General features: G+C 42.1%; 1 long non-coding RNA gene across 2 annotated transcripts; it reads right to left on the bottom strand.

The window, feature by feature from the left end:
* Positions 1–1,542: 1,542 nt before the first annotated feature.
* On the bottom strand, positions 1,543–7,154 carry LOC109309781. 2 transcript variants are annotated; one of them, XR_002101039.1, is made up of 3 exons: positions 6,990–7,154; positions 6,772–6,883; positions 1,543–2,686 (listed from the first exon to the last, which is right to left on the bottom strand). It is a non-coding gene; the product is annotated as an uncharacterized LOC109309781 (long non-coding RNA). The 2 variants fall into 2 exon arrangements; XR_002101040.1 differs by having other exon boundaries at positions 5,481–6,883.
* Between the last annotated feature and the right edge of the window lie 660 nt (positions 7,155–7,814).

The raw sequence follows: 7,814 nt of genomic DNA on the forward strand, positions 1-7,814 counted from the left end.
CCATGTGTTAGTCCAATAGCTTCAGTCTATTGGTCAGTCACCCAGGAATGCAGAGACCCAAGTTCTACGTCCCACTTACCTAGATGGTGATTGACTCTGCTATTCTCTGACTTCCCAGTATAGTGCTTTGAGCACAGGTAAGGCATCTAGCCCTCCTCTTAATGCAGAGTCACCACCTCTTGCATTTAACAGTATTCAGATAAAATGAAAGGAATAAAATGGCTGGCCCACTGGGAGCACGGGTGCAAGCTGGAACCTATTCCCTTCCAAGCCAGTATCATTTTCATTCAGTCACAACCTTGAGCTTGTTCTTAACCTCCTATGCCCACATATCTCCCTTGGCTGCCCAGCTTCAAGAGGAGAATACCCAACCCATGGCTCAGTGGTTCAAGCACTGTGATAGCAAGTCAGAAAAATGTAGGCTTGTACACCCTCTTGCTGAGGAGATCCCTAGAACCTGGGCCTCTCATTTCCTGGGCAAGCTCCCTAACCACTAAACTATTGAGCTAAAACATAGGAAAGCCTGCCTGGCTACAAAATTTAAGATTTATGCTCACTCAGGTATATAGCTGTATAGATCTCCCTAGCAGGAGGGCAACTTACTGTGTGCATTCAGAAGCCTTATGGGCATTTGCACATCCACAATGCACACCCTGTAGAACTGCAAACTTTATATAACTGCCAAAAGTGTAGTTACTCAGCTGGGTAAATGCCATTTAGTAACAAAAGTGAAACAGGAGTCTGTCCTTACTCTTTGTAAAACTTTTCAAGGTGACTGCAGGGGTAAAAAATGGGACTGAGTTTTTGTTTTGTTATGATGTACAAAGGAGGTATGAAAGGCTTTAGACATGAAGGGCAGGGGGCCTTTCCCTTGGTTATTACAAGACAAACTCAGGTCTTGTTTATCCTAGCAGGAGTTATGAAAAATGAAGGAGTATTGAAATGCTGACATCTCAAAAGCTAGACATAAAAGCTTAGTAATTTTTAGTTCAATCGTTTACAACTTTGCTTACCTCTCAACTCCTATGCCTATCCAGGACCCAAAAGAAAGTATGTCTTCATTATAGATCCCTCATCTCCTTCCCCCAAACAGAGGACTGACTAGAAGAAAAAACAAAGGCCGCAGTACTCTTTCAGATCTTGCCCAGGAAATCAGCTCATCCCTTTTGAATTGCCAAGCTAAAAGTGTGGACAAGAGATTGCACAACGTTCCAAAGATGTTACTTTACAAACCTGCTAGTTTAGCTCTGTTCTGATTGGACTTCACTATGGCTCCTGAGCCCTACTAGGCTCCTTGAGATAAGTTGTGGTATCTCCTAAGCACTAGGGGCAACACATAGGGAGTGCACACGGGTGTATGTGTACCCCCTGAGTGTGGCAGTGCACCCCCTACAAAAAGGCATCGCTGACACTGTCAGTGGTGCCTGTGGGCAGACGCCGCTCGCCAGCCCACCACCACAGGTGTCTGCAGGTGGTCCACAATCCCCACTGGATGCCGCCAACGCATCAGAGGCATCTGCAGGAGCTCCCTGCTTACTGTTGCCATGCTTCTGCCACCATTGCCGCGCTCCCACTGCTGCTGCCACGCTCCTGCTGCCGCCATGACCCCCCAGACACTGGGGGCACACATCGTTTATGCTAAGCACCATCTACTTCTGGCACTATGACAAGACCTCACTGCAGTGAACTGTACATAGCTGAGAACCTTCAATTTATTCTTGTGTGTAGAAAAACATATAAATGATCATTCCTGGGTGTCTGGCTTAACATTGTCTTGAGATGAATGGGGAACTTTATGTCTTAGGGCAGATGTGGAAAGAAGGAAGTTCTCTGCAGAACGATCTTAAGTGAAGTATTTTCTTCAGTTTCTTATTAACTTCATTTATGAAGAATAAATGCAAAAAATACTCTTTCTGTACCTCCACTTATTTAAGGACATTATATTGAACTTCAGAGGTCTAGGATTTTTAGAGTAAATTTCTAGATTTTAGGGTTGCAAAGAAAATATACAATATATAAAACTGATGCAAAGATAAATGTCCAAAAAGGCCATTTGCCTTGCTATTTTCCAGTCCCAGTCTCCCTGTTCAGAGAAACTAAGCCTCCCCTGCCCCCATCCCTGAATCCCTGCCTCTTCGACAAGTGAGCCAGAGTTTATCTTCCACTGATTTCCAGCCCCTCATCTAGCCAGTCCCAGTCTTCCTCCTCCATGCCTATTTCTCTACCAGTCCTTCCAGTCCCAATCTCATCACACACCTTGAATCAGTATGGGAAGATCCATCTGGGACCCCTTAGCTCACAGCTGGAGCATTCTTAACCACTTTGTGGGGGTATCATATGCCCAATCTCAGGGCTGCGTTTATACCATACTGGTATTTGAGAGTGTCATACAGAGAGTATGAGGCAGGCTCAGCAAACACTGAACTATCAGTGATTTTAGCTGTTAAAAACACAAAATATATCCTGAGTAAACTGATTTTTTTCAAACTATTCCAAATTTAGGCAGATTTTCACAAGGAGGGCAAAAATACAGTTCTGATGCTCATGAGGCAACCCCTCTCCCCAATCCCATCTCCATTAAATTGTAAGTCCCTGCTCCAAAGCATTGGGGCACAATAGTGTTTCAAAGAGCTGGCTTCAGGAACGTTTTGTGATGAGCAGAACATTTTCAGTGTTCTAATGTTGGCTGAAATAAAAAGATAGAATAGAATCAGCCTTAAGCATATACTTGGCATGGGAAATTTCAGCAAAATAGTTATGTTTTAACTAAACTGAAACTATGGTCATTTAATGGGAAATACTGGACAATCTTATAATCGAGTACTATGCAATGCTTTTGGCTTCACACGTAACTTATTATTAAACACAAAAGTTCTAACATTAAAGATCAGATGTTAGCACTGCACAAAAATGCACAAAGAAAAGAGAATCAGTTAAAACGTTCATTGCTAACTGTAATTTTATCCACTGTGCTTGTATCATAATTGATTCTCAATTACAAAGCCTCAGAAACTTGCATGATTCTACAAGTTGTACTGAGTGGCACAACAGGATGAAGTAAGAATTCAACAACTGTCTTAATCTGGCTTTCTTTTGCCAATGGGCTTAAAGAAAGCCCTCAATGCTACTTTAACAAATATTTCTTTGTGTATTGGGTAGCAACTGAAAGTGTGGTACCTAACACAGTTCCATGGTCTGCAATAGTTAAGTCAGAGGACAAATACCTATTTCCATGTTTCTAGCACATTGCCTGGGCGTCGGTCAGTGGGTAGGTGTACATTCACACACATAACACCTCAGAGGAATTATAGCACACTAGTATCTCTTGCTTGGATGCGAGAATTCCCATGTGCTGCTCTAATAGAAGATGAAAGCCATCTTGTGCGATAGCAAAACTTCTGTTCCAACTTTCTTTTCCAGGCTTCTGTCTACTGGAATTTAACATGGAGCTTTCATTGTAAGTAGCTGATTATAATTACTTCTTTCAAGGTTCCACCCACGGATGGCGTTCAGAAAATTTATCACAATCGCTATCAAGATTCCTCAGTTGTTACCCCTCTGTGATATTAACCCTGAGCTCTGACTTTGTATTGGTGTGATATTGGGTGCATCCTCATATAAAGGTGTATAAATAGTATAATTGCTTATCATGCTTATTGCAAAAATATAATTGAACTCAATGGAGAAAATGACCTTTTAGTGTTTTAGTAGCATCTTGCTTTGTAAAAATAACTCTATCTAGCTATACTAGTTTAAGGAGGCAGAAATACTTTTTCTTATGCAGCAAGTGAGAGTGCAATAATCTGACTAAACACCCTGGCACATTTTACCGTGAGATTTTAGTTACTCGCTAACAGAAGCCATTACCAAGCCTCAAATGACTCTGACAACACCAGCATCAATGAGGTGTTTAGAACTGTTATGCCTAGTGGGAACAAAAACACCTTTTTTGTTCCTATCTTGAAAATTAAATGCACAGTATTAGTACCATCAATGAGGTGTTTAACTTCAAAATTGCCTTCCCTGGTGAGAATGAAAACACTGCTTGTTTTCTTTTGTAAAATTAGCAGCACACTATTTCTCTCTCTGCTCTCCTATGTAAACTTCTTTAATCAACCTACAGCAATATAAATGGATGGGGAAAAGACAAGGCCCAATTTTTGCTTCTGCCTCTGTGCACCTACAAGGAGTACTATATAAAAGGGCTATAAGGTAGCAGTTCAAGGAGCTCCTGGGTCTAGCTGTATCCAGTGTTAGGAATTCCTGGGAAATGACAGAAACTTAGGGTGTTTATTAGGGTTACCATATGTCCAAGTTTTCCTGGACACATTGTCTTTTTGGTTCCTCCTATCTCTGTCTGGGTAGTTTTCTTGAAATTTGAACAAACGTCTAGGATTTTGCTTTGCTCCGCTGATGGGAGCACACATGTGGCCAGCATGCAGCCAGGTAAGTGGTGGGAGAAGCCTCAGCAGCTGGATGCAGGTAAGTCTGTGGGCAGTGGGGGTTGGAGGGCCAGGGGGTGGCAACTGCCCATGTCTCTGTCCTTGTGCGTGTCTGTGTCCATGTGTGTGTGTACCTGCCTGCCAACATAGGAGGAAGCTGTCTAGACGCTGGGGCTGCAGCAGGGTGTGGGGGAGGCACCTGCCCCTCCAGCAGAGGAAGGGGGCAGAGGGGCCCTTTCAGGGGTGGCAAGGAGCTGTGTAGCTGAGCTGGCAGCAGCAAGACTGGTGCCTGTGCTCACAGGGGTGGGGCAGCTGGGAGATGCTGCCTGGGGGCACTTGGTGCAGTGCAGGAGCCCCAGACCAGGTGCTCAATCAAGTCTGCTCCGACATGCTGTAATTGCAGTGTTGGAGCAGCCTTGCTGCACATGTATAGGCTCCCTTAAGGGAGTTAGGTGGGCTCTGTACCCTAGCTCTTTCCCAGCTGTCACCATACTTAAGGGGCAGCCAGCAAACAATGGGATGAAATGGTCTTCCACAGTTCCACAACTGGGAAGGTACAATTTTCTTCCATTGCTACTATCTTGAACCCTAGCATCAAAGAACAAATGAATGAAATCTCACCAACAACCACAGTTCTACATTTGAAAGTCTTTGTGTGGTAATTCAAATTATTTCACACTTAAGAGACTTGTATTCACAAAGAATGTTTTTTCTTCTTTGGTGAACAACCTGGTACTTTAATGCAAATTATTAAATTCATTTAGGAAGCAGCTTCATTAAGATATGGTATGAATTCACCCACAACAAAACAGAATTGGACGCATCTCCATCTCAAAGTAATTGCTGTATACACCATGCTGGTGTTCCACACCATTTTGTTGGCTACTTGTCCATTTATCTGGGCACACTCTGTTGTTAGTGTTCCCCTGGCTGGAGGTCACTTCCTGGTTTAAATGCTGGTATGCTGCATTTCCTGATTCCAGATTATGGGGAGCTTCCATCTCTGTACAATATTCTTGATTATTTTGAAGACTTAACTTCACACTTCAGCATGGTACTATACAGAGAGGTTAAACATTGTTTGCCTTGGAGGAGAGGTACACGTACGTGCTCACTTGCAGTCATTCAGGACAGCTCTCTAAGTCGAGTCCAAACAAATGCTAGACAAGGACTCTCAAATGAGATGCTTAACTCCTGCTGAAATAAGGCAATGGAACTTCAGGGCATGCAGGACTGTTATGTACAGGGCTCTCTGGGAGAGCTTGCTTGGTCTGCAGCTGCTATGAGAAGTTGGATGATATGATCCCACCACTCACCCACTGACCACAACTGACCCTGAAATCCAGGATTTTGTAGAGTTGAAGAGATGCAGGACATATCCAGACCCAAAATCATGGCTTGAGGACCCCCATCCAAAACTCAGAGCCCACCTAACTCTTTCACTAAATTGCCACAAGAGTCACCCTACCACAGACCCAGATGTCCCACTCAAAGGTGAATTAGCAACATTTTGCTATCTCCAAACTCAGCCAAAAGTGGGAAGAATGTTTGAGAATAGAATTCTAATGCCAAACAGAAAACATTTCATCTCTGCTGCATCAGACTCTGCAATCTGGATAATCATCTATATTGTCTGTGTCTGTTTTTTGCTTTGCACCACTACACTGACAGGGAACAAGAGGTGGGTGGAACAGAAAGAGAAGCAGAGGGACAGACTAGCTGCTGGGAGTGGGACACAACTTTCTTGGAGCTTGAAAGCACAAACTTGTTTGCATGTAACCATTTGTCTTTTTACAGTTTGTTAATGGCTGCAGATGTCCAACAGCTTCTTTTTACTCTCTCCCAACGTTCAACTTTGCATGTCATTATTGTTAATTAGAAACAATCAGAAAAGATGTCTTTACATTCAGGATTTTACATATTGTGTAATTTAATTAACCAGCATCATCCAAAAATCCAACTAATTTTATAAAAAGATCCAAATGTGCAATATTATTACAGCTTTCACTAAAACCCTACATGGTAAAATGGACAAATGAATCAGTAGAATCTTGTCACTATTACATTGACATGCAGTCATCCTGCCTGATGTCTTTTTCTATAAGACAAACATTCTTCACAGATGGCCTTCTAGATTTGAAGTATTAGCACTTAATGCTGCTTGCATTTACAGAACAGGGACCAAAAAAACCTGCAGATTAAATCAGGATAATGAGAACATGGTACCTTTTATTGTCCAAAATAGTTCACGGAGTAAGGAAGGAAATGTCCTTTGTTAAGTATTTATCAGTTTGGTCCTAATGATCATAACAATGTTATCAGTAATTACCTCTACAGGGGGGGCAACAGCAGGAACTGAACACCAGATCTACAGAGCCACATCACATGCATCTTCCAATACATAACTCTTTGCTAGAGAATAGTCAGGCAGGATTCTTGGTCTAGAAAAGTAATGTGGTCAGATCACTTAAGAAGTGATTACAAGATTTGGAATACTCATTTCAAAATATAATATACCTAGATGAATGAGACTTGGGGCTCCCTTACCCAAAGTAACAATTCTGTTCTTTGTTGTGCAAGAAGATAGTCCTCTGTCACCTCTCAGTTACCTGTAAAAAAAGGAATGATATTTTTGTAAATGTGGAGCAAACAGAAATAGTAATAGGAAAAGGAGTCAGTCTTCTGACTTTTCAGCTGAGTACACCTTTCCCTAGGTTAGGGGGTCGGATTAGATGATCTACTCAGGTCCCTTCCGACCCTAGAAACTATGAAACTATGAAAACCTGAGGAAGAAGCAAATCTTCTGACTTCACACCATCCCTAGACTTAAGATTTGCAGATGAATGTCTTGCATTCAAAAGCTTGTCTAACTTCATCCCAAACTACATAGTTGGTCCCATAAAAGATTTCACCCCAAGAAATCCTTGTCCCTCACATAATTTCTAGACCATTATGGCTACATCAGACTTACACTATTATAGACTAGAAACATCTCGTGTTGGTAAACATTCACTTGGTGTGACAGGATTCTGTGTGCACAGATCAAACAAATCTAGTAACAAAAAAAAAAGTCACCTTTTTAATTGGTTGGGTCCTGAATTTTTACATATACCATTGGCATGAGAACAGATGGAAGGCATTTTATGGAGATCCTGTTTTTGTCCTTTTCCCTGAGAATTTAGCCTGAATGTAGCCTAGACTCTAGTCACTAGATACAGGCACACATGTAGCACAACCTTTTTATAAAAAGCCAGACAATCCCAACAGCAAGAACTGTTATCTTCTTGCTATTAAGCTGTAAACAACCAACACAAAAGGCAAGGATTTCTTTAGCTGAGATCTTTTCTTGGACTAACCATGTAGTTGGGATAA

The sequence above is a fragment of the Crocodylus porosus genome, unplaced genomic scaffold (genome assembly GCF_001723895.1).
Source record: "Crocodylus porosus isolate Cpor-Errol unplaced genomic scaffold, CroPor_comp1, whole genome shotgun sequence".
NCBI lineage: Eukaryota > Metazoa > Chordata > Crocodylia > Crocodylidae > Crocodylus > Crocodylus porosus.